General features: G+C 57.9%; 1 protein-coding gene across 1 annotated transcript in view; it reads right to left on the bottom strand.

The window, feature by feature from the left end:
* AGPAT3 (1-acylglycerol-3-phosphate O-acyltransferase 3) overlaps positions 1 to 4866 on the bottom strand; it is an 84550-nt gene extending 79684 nt beyond the window's left edge. Inside the window, exon 1 of the mRNA XM_043593476.1 lies at positions 4783 to 4866. The gene's annotated coding sequence lies outside the window, so the exon portion shown is untranslated. The remainder of the gene's footprint in view (positions 1 to 4782) is intronic.
* Between the last annotated feature and the right edge of the window lie 12511 nt (positions 4867 to 17377).

Here is a 17377-nt window from a genome sequence, read left to right on the forward strand (position 1 = left end):
CACCGCGTGCTGACGTGTGTGCTCTAACCACTGCCCGTCCGGAAGCGCCTGGTGGTCCCCACTAGCGGATGCAGACTCCGCTCACGCGCAGGTACAGGGAAGCAGCTACGGATCAGCCTCAGGACCCCTGCCGCGGCCACACGGCTCCTCCTGAAACAAAACCACAACGCTACCCGTGCCGCGCAATTATTTTTACCAGGCCATTCTACTTCTGCTGATTACCAAGTCACTGAACGTCGCCTGTGAGGCAGTCGTGCAGCTTCGACGCCCCCGAGAGAGAACCTGCCACACAGCAGGAGCGTGCCTTCCACAGGCCAGTGGGACCTGAGGGACGGGGGTCCCTCCCCCGGGACCCCAGGCCGAGACTTGCTCAGGGCTGCGCCAAGGTCCTTCCTCCCCAGCCCGTCCCTGTCTCCTCTCACCGCGTCAGACCAGCACGGTGGCCCCAGGGTTCCCCCCGCCCCCGCACTGATGCACCCCACGACCCTCGGCCCCCACGGGCATCTCTCCCAGCACACCTCTGCACTGCTGTTTTCACATCTGCTTCCTGCGTAACCCAAACCGTTGCAGCCCTTGTTTAACGCTTCTTATCTGGGCAAAACTCGCCACAACTAAACCTTATTTTGCAAGGTAGACCAATGGACTGATTCCTCTCTAAACACGGGGATATGTGTATCCTGATAAATGGCACGATCATCCAACCACTCCGGTTAGACTTGGACGGTGTCTAGAGGAGAAGTCAGTGTGTAGAAGCCTGACCCCATCACCGCCCATTCGATACGTCCGTCCTCAGACAGTGCCTCATTCTGCTCCCGCCGCGGGCATCATGCCTCCGAGCACACATGAACTTGATGCACTGAATTCTTCCCCAGTGCAACACCCTATCCAGCGTGTATCCATTTCTATCACCTTAGATGGGGATCTCTGCTCCCCGGCCCACCCAGCGCAGCCTTCTGTAAGCGAAAAGTTGTCAAAGGACTACTTACGTGAAGCCAACCGCTTAGTTTCAATATGTCGATTTTTTTTTCATACATTGAGTTTTCTGAGCATCGAGGCGCCTTGGATGCAGTAAGACCCTTGTTTGAAATCTAGATTCCTCACTTGCTGGCTGAGCAACCCCAGCCATGCTCCCCCGACTCAGTTTTCTCCATCTGCGAACAGGGACCTGCCACGGTCCTTACACAGCTGTTTCAAGAATCGAACAATATAATCTGCACATAAAACACCTCACGGTAATTATAGCTGCCGTCACAGACCAAGATGCACAGCCCAAGTGACAAGGCAGGGGACACTTTTAAAGTCAGCGTATGCTCCTACGGTCTTCAGGTCGCCGATGACAGGAGAAGTGCCGCCGTCTCTGGAACTCTAGGACTCAGCTCCCCGCCCAGGTTTGCAACTCTCGGGACATACAAGTCACCGCTGAGCGACAAACCTGGGGAAAGGTATTTGGTCGCAGCACACAGCTTTTTACTACCGCTCCAAGTAGAATTCGTTACTAGCGTTCTTTGTTACCGATTTCACTCCCCACCCACTTTCAGAAAGGAATCGAGAAGATCCACATTAATAATGCATGGCCTCCCGAGTCGCCTGGGGACAGGCCTCTCGGCCAGCTGCTGGCTTGCTATTCCCACCCCTGCGCCAGGCCTCAGTCCCGAGTCCTGTGTGATGCAAAAGCACTCTGGCCTGTCACATACAGATTTGCTCAGACCACATCTAAGATGCATCCTACCTGCGACCCTTCCGGGCACCCCCGGACCACAGCCTCCGGGCCAGTCTCTGAGAGCCTGGGCCCCCCTCCCAAGCACACAGATGCCCTCCCAAGATTACCAGCTCTCACACTTTGCTCAACAAAGATAATCAAAACACGGGGAATTCTTCCAATATCTGAAAGGAAGTCTGTCCGAAGATAAACCACTGATGCGTTTGCCTAAAATGCGGCATTCTGAGATTGGGAATTCGCGATTAATGTTAAGATGATTACGAGGTAGTTTTAGAAAGAGCAGATTAAGTGAAAGACGTTTCGCTTTACAGCTTGAGATAACTCATTTAAAGCCTCAAACATTCTTTGGTTAACCAAAAGTAAAATGCACGAAGTTTCTGAACAACTGCTTTACAAAATTCAGTCCACCCTTACTGTAGGTCAATTTCTCAATAAGGCTGAGTAACTAAAGATCTTACCTTATACACATCATGAAAAAGGAAACGGGCAAATGTAGCCGCTCACGACCAACGCTTTGCTCTATAAATATCAATGAGCCGCAAGTTGTACCGATAAACTAGCAGAGTTTTGATAAGGCGGGGGGTGGGGGGGGGGTGGTAAGAAAACACTGCTTTTGCCAGAAGTGTGTTTTGACGGTGATAGGGGCTCACTGCTAACAGTGAGGGCACCTGGTCTACACCACGTGTGCCTCTCGTGTCTCCCATGTTCGGTCAGTCTGCAAGTCGACAGCCAAGTGTGCATTTCAGGGGCGAAACGTGATTGGGCAAGGGAACCAGACCCTCCCCCTCCAAAAATCCAGTAAATTTGGCTCTTCTCAAACACAGCGTCTACTCTACATTTTTCCTGTGTATAGGGATCCGGGTATTTCCTTTCTACCTCTGATTTGACCACAGGTAAACACATACGGACTTTTAGCAGATGGTGGGGTCTCGGAAGATGGGAGCCAGGGCATCTTCGTTTAAATCTGGCCATGCTGATCTGTGACCCACCCTTCAGCAGGCAGCAAGGACTCTGTTTTCTCAGACTACTCTTTTCCAAGGTTGAAGTGTGATCCGAGGTCACACGTCCGCAGGGCTAACCCCGTGTATCAGGGGCAACCCTAATTAACATGGGAAGCCGGAGCAAACATGGACAGACCAGATCACTTCGGTGGGTGCACTTTTTCTGCCTTTCACAACAAAACGACTCCTTTGTTTCCCCAGTGCTGGCCCACAGACCTTCACACAGGCCCGGAAGCATTCGTGCAGGAGCAGAGCCGGCCACATGGGCCAGTCCAGGGGCAAGGGCACCCTCTCCGGAGGCGCTGCGAGAATCCCCACTCTGCCCACTGAAGCACCCCTCCGGCACCTTCCCTGACCGTCCATCCTACGACACGGACTTTCACCTGCTCTCCCGCGTGCTGCAGGCCATTGCCAGGACACAGACCTTAGGTAGAGATCCCCCAGGTGGGGCCCCACCCACGTGGGGTGAGCTTCGAACTCCCACCAAGCACGGCCACTCTGCGTGCACACGACACCGGGTTCAAAACATTAAGGCAACTGCACCTTCCAGGGCCGAGAGGCCCTTCCGCTCTGCACGTCAATGCCATGTAACCTCTCCTTTAAACAGCGTAATCAAGACCCCTAAGCGTGGTTCAGAAAGGGGCCGTAACAGGCTAATTCTGAAACTTTGAGGGCGGCCGGGGGGGATGTGGTCACGATGGTCTAGAACAGGGGGAGGGAACAGCAAGGAAGGGGGCATATTAAAGAATGTTCAGAATCAGCCCAAGACCCCTCCTGAAACTTTTAAGCAGACGAAACACTGATGAGTAATCCCTACATGAGTACAGTCAGGCTGCGGAGCAGGAACGGGAAGCAAGGAGGGGTTCTCTGGGTGTAGCCCCGCCACCCCGAGCCCCAGCAGCACCCCGGGGCCCCAGCAGCACCAGCACCCGGTGGTGGACTGGGGTTCTCTGGGATAATCGTCACTTCCCACATGGCCAGCTACTTCCCAAACCAGCCTCTCTCAAGGCCAACAGCCCTCACTTTTCCTTCTCATGAGACTGTATTTCCTACAAAAAGGAACCCCTTAGACAAGACTGTTGGTATTGTGCTTTAAAAAAAAAAAAAAAAAAAAAAAAAGGCCAGGGAAGCCATTTAGGAAGGCATCTTCCCCACCGCAACTGAACTTCTCTCAAAGTTAAAAAAAAAAAAAAAAAAAAAAAAAAACTGCACAATTTTTCAAGGTAGCTTCAACTGCTAATAAGCCTCCTTTCCCGACAACCTTGGCGTCCAACGTTCCGGGGTCCTCCGGGTGGCCGTGGGGGTGGAGGCGGCTCTTGCCCCGAATGGCTCTGGCATTACTGACTGACCCCATCACTGAACGGTGGAAATTCACAGTCGGCCTTGGTCCAAACGCCAAAGTCAAATCGGAAAACTCGGCACCCGCCACCCCACCTGCAGCCCGCCCTCTGATTGAGCAAAGAGTGAAACTAAGCCGTGGCCACGGGCGGGCGGGGTCGCGGGCGCCCCGCGGGGTCCCAGGTCCCCTGTGCCCCCCCCCCACCAGCCCGGCAGGGGCCGCCTCGCGTCGGCAGGGAGGGGGGAGCGGAGGGGAGCAGAGTCCGCGGGGAGACAGGGGACAAGGGACAGGGGGTCGCGCCCTCCCATAGCCCTGGGCCGCCCGTCCCCTCCCGGGGCGCCCCGTCCCCCAGCGCCCCCCCCCCCGCCAGGCCCCGCGTGCCCCCCCACCCCGGGCTGCAGCGGCCTGAGTGGGGGGCGGACGGGGAGGTGTCCTGGGCCTCGGCCGGACCAGGCGCCGGGAGGCCGGCGGTGCGGGGAGGACCCGGGCCCGCGGACCACCCCCCGCCCCGCCACCCCGTCCTCCCGCAGGCCCCACGCCGCATAGGGCCGGCTGCGCTCCGCCCGGCGCGGGGCCAGGGGCCGACCTCGGGAGGAGGGGGGGCGGTGCGGGGGGGCGACCTCGGGCGGGCGACGACCTCGGGCGGCGGGGAGTGGGGTGGGGGCGACCGCGGGCGGCGGGAGGGGGGGGGGCCCGACCTCGGCAGGGGCCGCGCCGCTCACCTGCAGCCGCCGCCACCTGCTCGTCGCGCGCGCGCGCGCGCGCGGCCTCGGCGTCGCCTCCGCGGCCCCTCCGGCCGCTGCGCTCCGGCCCTGGGCGCGCCCGGCCCTGCGTCGGGCCTCAGCTAGTGCGGCGCCCGCCGCCCCCGGCCCCCATCCCGCCCCGCCCGGCCCGCCGCCCTCCGCCCTCGGCCGCGCCGCCCCGCCACTTCCTGTGCGCGGCGATCCCACAGTTCCGCCGGCGCGCGGGGAGGGGGGACACGCGGGGGGGTGACACGCGGGGACACGCGGGGGGGGCACGCGGGGGGGGACTCGGATGAAGGCGCGGGGGGTGGCCCGGGGTACACGCTGGGTCACGTGGGGGACGGGGGACACGTGGGGGACACGGGACACCGGGGAGGGGGGTTGGGGGGACTCTGGCAGAGGTCGGTAACGGACGCCCGTGAATCCGAGGCAGAGATGGGAGCCGGCGGCGCACGTGGGGTGCAGGACCAGCGAGGTGGGGCAGGGGGGCAGGGCTGACGCAGGGAGGGGACCGGGCGGCACAGTATGATGGGGGGCAGGGAGAAGGCACCTCAGGTCAGGAGACCACCCCCCTCGTTTCCCCGGCTCCCTGGGGGTTCCCCCCTCCCCCGGGGCACTGGGGTTGTTTCCGGGCGGGAGCTCCTCCCCTGGTCCGGTCCGTGTGGGGTTTGCCGCCCCATGGGGTTGGATGGCCCGCGTCAACGTGGGGACCATCCTGGGAGCCGGGGCTCCAGCTCCGCGCGAGGATACATTTCAGACCCACGTGCAGCGCCCTTTGACTTATTTATAGTTGGCACCAGGCTGGCAACATTGTATCCGCATTTGACCCGGGAGGAAACTTCCCGGAACTGGTTGGGGGAGCCCGGCTGTGACCTGCCTAGATAGCCACACCTCCAGGCCCGGTCGCCGATGGCTCTGCCCTCTTGGCTCCAAAGCACCCGAGCGAGCCCCTCACGGAGCACCTGCTGATGTCTGAGCCTGGAAACGGCCTGGGTTGGGGGGGGGGGGTCATCTCCACTCTGCTTTCTCTACGTGGTACCTCGCGTGACTTGCCGCCTGTGGAGGTCCTCAGGTCCCGCTGGACCTCCCTAACTTGGACCAGTTTCATTGGAAAACTATCGAAAATATCAGGCGCCATTGCCGTCAGCTGTGCCTTATTTTAAACTTCCTCCAATTATTTCAGAAAACACTTGGACTAAAAATAAAATAAAATAAACACACGTGCACCTGTTCTACTCACAGTTCCCTTAGCCTTGAAAAAGAGTTCTGGTTTGCGGTGTTGGTGGAAATGTAATACTTGTGAAACCCGGGAGCCCACACCGCCCCTTGGAGTTGTCCTCTTGTCCTACAGGTGACTTCCCACAGGGACTCCCAGATGTGGACACAAGCACGTTCTGACGCACAGCACAGAATTAGAGAAATCTGAAAGCAACTCACGGACACCTGGTTAAATAAACTCCAGCATACTCATTTAATACTTCTTAGAACATTGAAAAATGTATATGGTAATTCTGTATATGCTAATGTTACACAATTTCCAAGATTTGTAAAGTTAAGAGAGAGAGAGATCGGGCGCCTGGGTGGCTCAGTCTCTTAAACATCTGACTCCTGATGGTGGCTCAGGTCATGATCCCAGCACCATGGGATGGAGCCCCCTGTGGGGGGCTCTGTGCTGACAGCCCAGAGCCTGGTTGAGATTCTGTCTCTCTCTCTCTGTCCCTCCTCCGCTCACTCTCTCTCTTGAAATAAATAAACTTAAAAAAATTTTTTTTAAATGGGAGTGAAGTTTCAGGGCAATGGTTTACAACGATCCACTTCCTGTATTAAAAAGCAATATATGCATATATACGTCCAGAACACTCCTGGAAGGGTAAATACGGACTGTTATCTGCTGCGCAGGGATTAAGTAAACTTTATTGTTGATGGGTGGTAATCTTTAAATTAATCATATACACACATTTGATAAGTACTTTTTAAAAACTAATTAAAATATGTACCTCATCACTTAGACACTTGATGGCCACTTAACAGTTACTTTGAACTTTTAGATCAGCTCAAAGATACTGTATTTGTCTCAACAGAATAAAGCACCATCAATATAATCTATATTCGGATAGAATCTGTGATCATACAGACCTTAGCTAGAAGGAACTTGCATCTGGAAAAGCTCAGCTGAACAGACGAGCAGAGTAAACATTTAAACAGAACTTGGAAGTCAGCCAGCCAGCCCTAAAGGCTTCCTGGGCCCTACACAGGGCACGTGCTCAGATTGACAGGCAATGCGGTCACCACTAGGATTTACGAGTGTCCCATCCGTGTGCATTACTTCACCTGCTTCTCCAAACAAAGCCCTGAGCCGGCACAGCAAAACTCCGCGTCTCGTCCGCCAGGATGCGGCAGCCTGGCTCCAGACCCTGACCCAGCCTCAGGGCCCGTGCTCCTCCTGACCCCACAAGTGATGGCTTCTGTGTTGGGAGACAGACTCGGGTCCCCAGCTGCCCAAATTAACATGGGAAAGGAAAAGTCTTACCTAGAGGAATAGAGTTGGCACAAATGTGCAGGGAGAGGGGCTCCGTGCGCAAATGAAAAGAAGGGAAGTGGAACGTGAGGACCCACGCTGTGTGAGGTGCGTCCTGGGAGAGGGACTCCACACATTATTTGCTGTAAATCTCAGAACCAGCTTGCTTGATCCCATTTCACAGGTAAGTAAACCAGAGCCCAGGAGGCGATCCTAAGACCAAATGGCGGACAGCTGCCTACCCCCAAGCCTAGAAGCAGTCTTTCCAGCTGGGAGATTCTCTCTTGTTGGCGAACTGCCCCCATCAAGCCCTGCCCGAGGCCTACTCAAGCCTGGATGGCAGTGTGGATCCAGGTGAGTCCAGACCGAGGAAGGCTTCCTGGACCAGCTTCCTGGGCACGGGCGTCAGGTGGTTGCCACTGCCGGGGGAACCGAGGGCCAAGGCTCAGAGCTAGCCTGTGACCTCGGACGAGGACACAGCACACTTGGGTCTCAGTTTCCCTTCCTGTGAAACGAAGAGGTTCCCACCCCGGACTTCCCTGTTCCCAAGAGTGTGCCAAGAGGACCAAGCTGGGGCCAACTCAGGCACTTTTCAAAAGTCTAAGGCAGGGGCAGCTGGGGTGGCTCGGTCAGTTAAGCGACTGACACTTGATTTCAGCTCAGGTCACGATCTCACGGTTCATGGGCTCAAGCCCCATGTCGAGCTCTGTGCCGACAGCTCGGAGCCTGCTTGGGATTCTCTCTCCCTCGCTCTCTGCCCTTCCCCCGCTCACACACCCTCTCTCTCTGTCAAAAATAAATAAACTTAACTTTAAAAAAAAAGGCTTCTACAGGGCAAAAACCCTACAAGGGATTTTTCCTGGCAGAGAGACTGGAAGTCCTGGGGTGCGCTAAGCCCCTGTTCCGAGGTGGTTGTTGAGAAACTGTCCAGTCTGAGTCAGACAAGACTCCTTGTCTGAGTCAGACAAGACGGTTGACATCCGTCCTCCAGATGTCGAGTGTCACTAGAGAATACAAGTCGGGGCACTGGAGAGGAGCCTGGCCTGATCAGCCTGGAGGCCAAAGTCAAGGTCACAAGAGCGGGTGAAGCCAGTGCCTAGCCAAGGACCAACCTTGGGCCAACGTCCAGCACGTGGGGAAGCCCTCTGTGCAGGGGTGAAGCCCTGGGTTTGGATCCAGCCTCGCCCCAGCTCTGAGGGTGGGTGCCTCAGTTTGCCACGTGGGGACGGTAGTAACTTCTGGGTGCGGTGGCCGAGCTGTGGGCCCTGAGGACCTGTGACCTGAGCGCAGGGCCTGTTCTGACAAGAGCCACCCAGCTGACAGCCGTGCACTGTCGCCAGCATCCTTTCACGAGTGCCTGGGTAGAGTCAGGGGGTGCCAGACGGGGCGGGGGGCAGCTGGGCCAGAGGGTGGAGTGGGGCGCACAGACGGGGACACCAGAACCAGGCCGTGAGGCGCAGCCTGAGGCCCCCTCCCCGCGCAGCCCCGCCCGCGGAGCGGGTGCGGGTCCGAGGCACGTCCGTTCGTGGCCCCACGCCCCTAACGGGCCATCTGTGCTCCAGGCCTCGGTCAGCGGCAGCGAGGTCTGAGACCCGCCTGCCCAGTCCTGCCCCCCTTCGTCTCGTGCAGGCATCACAACACCCTTCAAGCCCCTCGTGCCCTAACCCCCACTCGCTGTGTTCTGCCTGGGGGCCCCACCTGACACAGGCACCTGCAAGAGACCTCGCCCTCGCCCCTTAGAAATGCTGCCTGACCAGGGCGCTCCCCGGGGGCTGCACCCAACTCTGCAGGCAAAGGCGGGCGTCGCACGCGTCCACATCCTGACCTGGAGGCCCGCGGGTCGCCGAGTCAGTAAAGCGGTCCAGGCTCCTCGTAAAGGTGGGGGGCTCTGTGCACGGGGTGGGCGGGCAGGAGACGCGCGGAAGCGTGACCTCTCAAAGGAAGCTCTCCCTCCCTCCCCCGGCACCCCCACCCAGACACACAAACACTTTAATTTTTTTCTTGGCGAGAAATCAGTTTCCAAATGGCTCTCTAGAGTTCAAAAAAATAAATGAATAAAAACAAGAGAATACTATTTCTAAAGCTCACCTGTTCAGTTCTGGTATTTCTTTTTTTTTTTTTTTTTTTTTTAATTTTTTCAACGTTTATTTATTTTTGGGACAGAGAGAGACAGAGCATGAACGGGGGAGGGGCAGAGAGAGAGGGAGACACAGAATCGGAAACAGGCTCCAGGCTCCGAGCCATCAGCCCAGAGCCCGACGCGGGGCTCGAACTCCCGGACCGCGAGATCGTGACCTGGCTGAAGTCGGACGCTTAACCGACTGCGCCACCCAGGCGCCCCCAGTTCTGGTATTTCTAACGCACGTAGGCGAGCCCGAACCCGGCTCACAGACCTGCTGTGCCGTCTAATTCGTGACAGGTAGGGGAAGGACGTACCCAGGACTGTTGTGGGTGGCCTCAATGAAATCCTTCCAGAAGAAACACCCCAGCGTGTCAGTATGAGGGGGGGAGGGTATGACATGCCTCAGGCATAGACAGAGATCATGACATGATTTGATGGGGAATAAAATATTCTAAACACCCCAGTACCCAGAGTAACGGAACAAGAGTTGTTTCTGGAAGAAGGGAGGCACGGGTAAGTGCCCCTGGCCACGGAGAGAGAACGGGCCTGCACACCCTCCAGGGCGTTAAAAGCGCGCTCAGTGTCACTTCCTGGAAACGCTTAGCCAAGACGTCATGACACATAAAATAAACGCATCCTTTAGCACGGGGACGGGCCGTGGACGTGCCCTGTGTAGTCACAAAATGAATCTGTGTGTGTTCCTCCTTTTCCTCAGGGCTAGCTAGGGCGTGGGGGTGGGGGCCGGGTTCTCAGGTGCCCTCCACCCTGTTAGATGCAGCGACTTCTATCTTGCAAGCCCCCTCTGCGTCTGGACCCGGGGACGGGTGTGGGGGCGTGGGGACGGGAGTGGTCGTCCCGGACAGGACCCGTGAATGCACTGTCGCAGGCGTGGCTCAATGGGGGGGGACAGGGTTCTCGCCTGGCTGAGCGGATCTTGCTGAAGCGGGGCCTCAGTTCCCGGCATGGTCCATGGGGAGTACGGGTGCCCCCTCCCCGCCCCGCCCTGCCCACCGCCCCGTGAGGTCTCTGGGAGGACCGGGTGAAGGCACACAGGGAAAGCCGCGCTCGAAGTTTCTCTGAAATCCCTCCCCTGGTGTCTCCTCCGCCAGGCCTCCTCCCGGCAGGCTTTCCCTGCCCCACCGCCCCCTTTATGGGCCGCTGCCCCCCCAGGCTCTCCGGCAGCACCCTTCAATGTCCTCTTGGTTCCTGTCACTGTGTGACTTAGCCGGCTCGTTTCTGCCCTGGAACCCCGCCGGGCCGGGCAGGGGTGCGTCGTGAGAACAGCGCCCCACCCGGCCCCGCTGCGCCCCAGCCCCTGTATCCTGTGTGCACAAAAGGCCGCAAATGTGCTTTCACAGGTGGAGGTCTTCTGAGGCCGGGCACATCCCCGGAGACCGCTGGAGGGGCCCGCAGGGATGGACACCGTCTGAGCCCCACTTGCCGTATTAGTCAGCGGGGACGGCCCAGGTGACAGAGTCCACCCTCTCACGGTCTGGAGGCGGGACGTCCAAGGTCACGGGGTCGGCAGGCTCCTTCTGAGGCCTCTTTCCCTGACCTGTAGATGCCGCCTCTCCCCTTGTCCTCCCGTGGTCGTCCCCTGTGTATCTGTCATCTCTTCTTGTAAGGACACCAGTGAGTGGCCTCTTTGATGACCCCGTCTCCAAACACAGTCACATTCAACACACGTTGGATACGAGACTTGACGTATGCATTTGGGGGTGTCGGCCCCTCCCACAGCCCACGCGTACGGTCTCTCTCATTTTTACTCTGTGCCACAAACATGTGGTTCTTATCAATGCTGGAAGGCATTCTAAATTCACCTGCGCCTCACGAATCCCAGGATGCCGGGGCAGGGGAGCCGTAAGGGGCACGCCATCCGTGAAAGCGGAAGCGGGCTCACGTGGAGAAGCGGGGTGCTGGCTGGCCGGGTCGGTGAGCGGCCCTGCTCTGCGACACCCACCTCCGCTGGGGCTCGGCGGGGGCTGCCACCTTTGAGGAACGGGACCTAAAGGGAGCTTAGAATCTGGCAGGAGAAAGAAACAAGATCAAAAGTAACAACTATCTGCTCCCACTGTCCTGGGATCACTGTCAGCAGAGAGTCAGCACCTGCTGACCCAGTGAATCAGAAGAATGATGCGGCGATCGCAGGATCAGAATAACGATACGGCGGGGGCGCCTGGGTGGCTCAGTCGGTTAAGCGTCCGACTTCAGCTCAGGTCATGATCTCGGGGTTCATGAGTTCGAGCCCCGCGTCGGGCTCTGTGCTGACAGCTCGGAGCCTGGAGCCTGTTTTGGATTCTGTGTCTCCCTCTCTCTCTGCCCCTCCCCTGCTTGTGCTCTGTCTCTCTCTCTCTCTCTCTCTCTCTCTCTCTCTCTCTCTCAAAAATAAATGAACGTTAAAAAAATTTTAAAAAGAATAATGATACAGTGACAGCAGGGTCAGAATAATGATACGGGGGTCACAGGGTTGATGATGGTGGTGACAACAGCCCGCACCTGCCTCCACATGCCCTGCTGTTCTAACAACACTACGAGGCAGGGACTGTCATCCCATCTCTAGGGGAGGAAACCGAAGTACAGAGAGGCTAAGTAGTTGGCCTGAGGTCACACAGCCTGGGAGGTTCAAGGCCCGGTGGCTGCTGGTCAGGCTCATTCCTAGCGCATCAATGGGATCCCTACTTGGGATACAGTCCGGACCCGTTTCTGACCCCCTCTCCTGGGGACACACATGCTTCTGGCTCCTTCTGCAGCCCCTCCCACAGCGGCCAGATCCCTGCCAACTCCCAACCTCACAGCTTATGAACTCGGCGTGTTTGACCTCTGGAGCAACATGGGGACCCAAATTCCTGGTGCAAAGTTGTCTTGCACGTGAAATGAGAGGCTAATGGGAAGCACCCACCACTGTCGCTGCCAAGAGCCCTGGGCTCACAGTGCCCGCCCCCGCCGGCCCCTCCCCCCGCAAGTCCCTCGGGGCTCCCAACAAGGGACGGAAGCTCCCTCCTGGGGACCCAGCAGCCCCAGGCTCCTACCACTGCCAGCAGGTGAGGACCACTCCAACACCAGACAATCTACAACCAAAGTCCCGCTAGTTAGATGGCAGGTGGATGGCTGAGAGCGGGGACCCTCTTATAGCCAACCCACAATTGATCCGATGACCTGTGCCATGGCAGCATTGTGGTCTCAAGGACACTTTTGCCCTGATGAAGATTGGGTTTGAATCTGTAATACCTGCCTGTGGACCAGGAACGTGGAGCCTACCCAGGGTAGGACACTTACCTCCACGGAGACCCCCCCATCCCCCACTCTGACCCCTGCCTGGACTCCCAGGCAGGATCTTCTCACTGGCTGCCTTCTGCCCGTCTCCTCCCATTCACCCAGCACCTGCCTGTGCTTTTGTGCTCGGCTTTGACTGTCATTATTCGAGAAAACATGGGCTGAATAGACACTCTTCCAAAGAAGACACCCAGATGGCCAAACGACACATGAAAAGATGCTCCACATCACTCAGCATCAGGGAAATGCAAATCGAAACCACAATGAGACACCACCTCCCACCTGTCAGAATTGCTAACATTAAAAACAAAAAACAAACAAACAAAAAAAAACAACCAAGAAGTAACAAGTGTTGGCGAGGATGCGGAGAAAGGGGAACCCTCATGCACTGCTGGTGGGAATGCAAACTGGTGCAGCCACTCTGGAGAACAGTGTGGAGGTTCCTCAAAAATTAAAAATAGGGTCGCCTGGGGGCACCTGAGTGGTTCAGTCAGTTGAGCGTCTGACTTCAGCCCGGGTCATGGTCTCACGGTTCGTGGGTTTGGGCCCCACACTGGGCTTGCTGTCAGCACAGAGCCCGCTTTGGACCCTCTGTCCCCTCACTCTGTCCCTACCCTACCGGCTCGCTAGCTCTCTCTCTCTCTCAAAAATAAATAAACACTGAAAAAAATAGGGGAGCCTGCATGTTTCAGTTGGTTAAGCATCCGACTCTTGATTTCGGCCTAGGTCATGGTCTCAGGGTTGTGGGATCAAGCCCCATGTTGGGCTCTGTGCTGATAGTGACAGCCTGCTTGGGATTTTCTCTCTCCTTCTCTCTATGCCCCTCCCCTGCTCATTCATTCTCTCTCTCTCTCTCAAAATAAATAAACATTTTTTAAAAATAGAACTACCCTACTATCCAACAATTCCACTACTGGGTTTTTACCCAAAGAAAATGAAAACACCGTTGGGACGAGCAACTGGGCTCTACTCCTGAAGCGAAGACTACATTGTGTGTTAACTAACGTGAAAGTAAAGAAATACTAAGAAAAGGAAAACAAAATGAAAACACTAATTTGAAAAGACATGTCCACCCCTGTGTTTACAGCAGCATCCTCTACCAGAGCCAAATTATGGAAAGAGCTGAAATGTCCGTGGAGTGATATTTGCACACAATGGGATACTACTCAGCCATCAGAAAGAATGAAATCTCGTGTATGGAGTGCGAGTTTACTACGCTGAGCAAAGTCGGAGAAAGACAAATGCCATATGATTTCATTTACACGTGGAATCTGAAAAACAAAAGAAGAGACAAAAACTAACAGACTCACGAATCCAGAGCGCAAACTGGTGGTTCCCAGAAGGGAGGGGGTTGGGGGGCGGGTGAAATGGTGGCGGGAAGGAAGAGGCAGCGACTTCCATTTCTAGAATAAACGAGCCACGGGGAAGAAAAGCACAGCGTGGGGCACAGAGTCGATAATACTGTGATAACGTGGGGCAGCGACGACACTTATCAAGAGGAGCGACGCTCCGCGTGTAGAATTGCCCATCAATGTGTCGCGCACCTGAAACCAGCAGACCGCTGTTTGTCGATTACACTTCAATAATCTAAGCAACAACAACAACAAGCGGGGCTGCGTTGCGATGCCTGTGAACCGCCTGCTCCCAAACAGGCTGGGGAGCCCCCCCAAGTCCCAGGCTCCCCCCTCCCGGTCCCAGGCCCCCCCTCCCAGTCCCGGCCCCGCCTCCCGGTCCCAGGCCTCCCCTCCTGGTCCCCGCCCCCCGCCAGTCCTCAGGGCCCCCCCCTCCAAGTCACAGGCCCCCCCCTCCCAGTCCTGGCCCCGCCTTCCAGTCCCAGGCCTCCCCTCCTTGTCCCAGGCTCCCCCTCCCGGTCCCGGCCCGCCTCCCGGTCCCAGGCCTCCCCTCCCGGTCCCCGCCAGTCCTCGGGCCCCCCTCAAAGTCCCAGGCCCCCCCCTCCCAGTCCCGGCCCTGCCTCCCGGTCCCGGCCCTGCCTTCCAGTCCCAGGCCCCCTCTCCTGGTCTCCGCCCCCCGCCAGTCCTCGGGCCCCCCTCAAAGTCACAGGCCCCCCTCCCAGTCCCAGGTTCCCCCCTCCGAGTCCCAGGCCCCCCCTCCCAGTCCCCGTCCCCCCGCCAGTCCCTGGGCCCCCCCTCCAAGTCACAGGCCGCCCCTCCCAGTCCCAGGTTCCCCCCTCCAAGTCCCAGGCCCCCTGCTGCTGGGCCCATTCGCCAGGACACTGGAGCGGGGTCCCCACCTCCAGCACTGGCTAAAGCACCCGCATCCACGTGCCTGCCCTCTGCCTGCGACGCACCAGGGCCCCTGTTGTCCTGTCCCATCAGACATCTTCGTTGTGCAAAGCAACACCGGGAGGGCCACCCTGGGCCACATTTCCCCAGTGGTGGCCTTCAGGCCCTGGGCGCACCCAGCGCCTGACAGCTGGCTCCCCGGCCCCGCCCAGCCCGTGGCACAAAGAGCCCCAGGAATGTTGCTCTCCTCCACCCAAAGGGGCTGGGCTGCTCTTGCAATTTGCTTTGGCCAATGGGACGACGGCAAAGGTGGTACAAGACGAGATGCTAACTTAAATGCCACTTGAAAATGGCTAGAATGATCCATTTTATGTTATGTGTATTTGACCATGATTAAAAATAAACCAATCCGTTGTTTAAAAAAGAAGTCGCTTTAAAAGGACCTGCTTGTGGTCCACCACGTGAACGACAGGTCTGTGGCTGCTGAGGGGCATAGAGTCCCATTGGGGCGCCTGGATGACTCAGTTGGTTGAGTGTCCGACCTCAGCTCAGGTCATGATCTCGTGGTTTATGAGTTCGAGCCCCACATCAGACTCTGTGCTGACAGCTCGGAGCCTGGAGCCTGTTTCAGATTCTGTGTCTCCCTCTCTCTCTGCCCCTCCCCTGCTCACGCTCTGTCTCTCTCTGTGTCAAAATAAGTGAACATTAAAAAAAAAAAAAACATAAAATAGAGCCCCATCATCCCTGTCAGCCACCATGAGGAAAGCGAGGCCACTGACCGCCAGCTGGGTGCAGAGGCTGGTGACCTGCCAGAGCCAGAGGAGAACTGCCCAGCCGAGCCCGGCCTCACTGCCAGCCACAGAACCATGGGCCAAATACGTGGTTATTCTCTGCCACTCGGTTTTGTCTGTCACACACTGAGTACCCGCTCTCCACCAGCTCACACTGGGAGGCGTCTCGACACATTCTTCTTCCGACCTCAGGGTGGGAGACGCACGAACACGTGTTTCCAGGAAGGAAGAAGCACGCTTTGTCATTCGTGCTGTGTACGCTGTGTGTGTGCTTTGTGTGTGCTGTGTGTGTGTGCACTGTGCTGTGTGTGCTGTGTGTGTGTGTGCTGTGTGTGTGTGCTTTGTGTGTGTGTGTGTGCTGTGTGTGCTGTGTGCTTTGTGTGTGCTGTGTGTGTGCTGTGTGTGTGTGCTCTGTGTGTGCACTGTGTGTGTGCACTGTGTGTGTGTGCTGTGTGTGTGCTGCGGTAAGAACAGAGCTCACGCCTGGCGGTCTTGTGTGTCTGCACAGGGCACAGTGCCAAGTGGGGACTGGGGAAACAGGAGCAACTCAACGTGACACCTGCCCCACGATGGCCTAGCACCACCCGGAGCGCCTGCCCCACCGACTAGTGTGAGAAGTGTCACGACGGAGGCGGAGTGCCACCACACAGCCGGGTCGCACCCAGGGAGCAAGGCCCCGACTTGCTGCAGAGGCCAGAGTGTCAGGAGAGGCCAGCGGACGCGGGGCCAGTGTGTACACACACACACACACACACACACACACACACACACTGCTCCTGCAGAAGGTGCAAGAAACACTCCTGGGGCCAAAGCCACGGCCCCGTCCGGCCCTGACCTAAGTGGGGCCCCGCAGCCTCACCGAAATCCCAACCGCAGCCGTAGCTGCTCTCCAGAGGGGCAGGTGACACCGGTTCCCGGCCAGGCCCTGCCTGCCGTCTCCCTTGTCCCCCGAGCCCGCGAGGTGGAGAGGCCACCCCACGTCATAGGTGAGAAGGGTAGACAAGCACGTCCTGTCCTCACAACCAAGGACCGGACCAGGGCCTCGTCTGAAGGTGACGCCATCTGACGTAGAAGGGCCGTAAAAACGCACGGAATGCTCTCCCTCCGCGTCAGGCCATCTGGGCTGAGAGTTGGGGACCGAAGCCCGTAGGCTCCGTGCAAGATCGGTATTTATCCCTCAGTCGAGGGGTGCGTTACAGAGCGCTCACTGGCCCCCCTCAAGGACACGGCCCCGTGGTCTGTAACTAACTCCCCGAGCCGCGGGACGTCTCTGTGGCCCCCACAGATGCCCCTCGCCCGCACACCAGTAATCCTGCCGGCCCCCGACACCGCCCCCAGGCAACCTCAAATCCACCTCCCGTCTCTACAGACGTGTCTCTGCCACTCAGAGCACTCACATAGGCGGTGGCCGCACCGTGTGGGGCCACGTGCGTCCCAGACCCCGGACCCTCTGCGTGGGGCAGCCATCTCCCTCCCTCTCTCTCGTGTCACCAGCCGCCGGGGAAGCACCTGTGGACAAGGGGCCGTGGGAAGGAAGGGAACCCTCCCGATGCCCCCGCCCCCTGCTGTCCACGTGGCCACCCAGCATCGCAGGCTTTGTGAGCCCACCGGGCCCACGGCCCCTGCG

Source organism: Prionailurus bengalensis, chromosome C2, assembly GCF_016509475.1.
Source record: "Prionailurus bengalensis isolate Pbe53 chromosome C2, Fcat_Pben_1.1_paternal_pri, whole genome shotgun sequence".
NCBI lineage: Eukaryota > Metazoa > Chordata > Mammalia > Carnivora > Felidae > Prionailurus > Prionailurus bengalensis.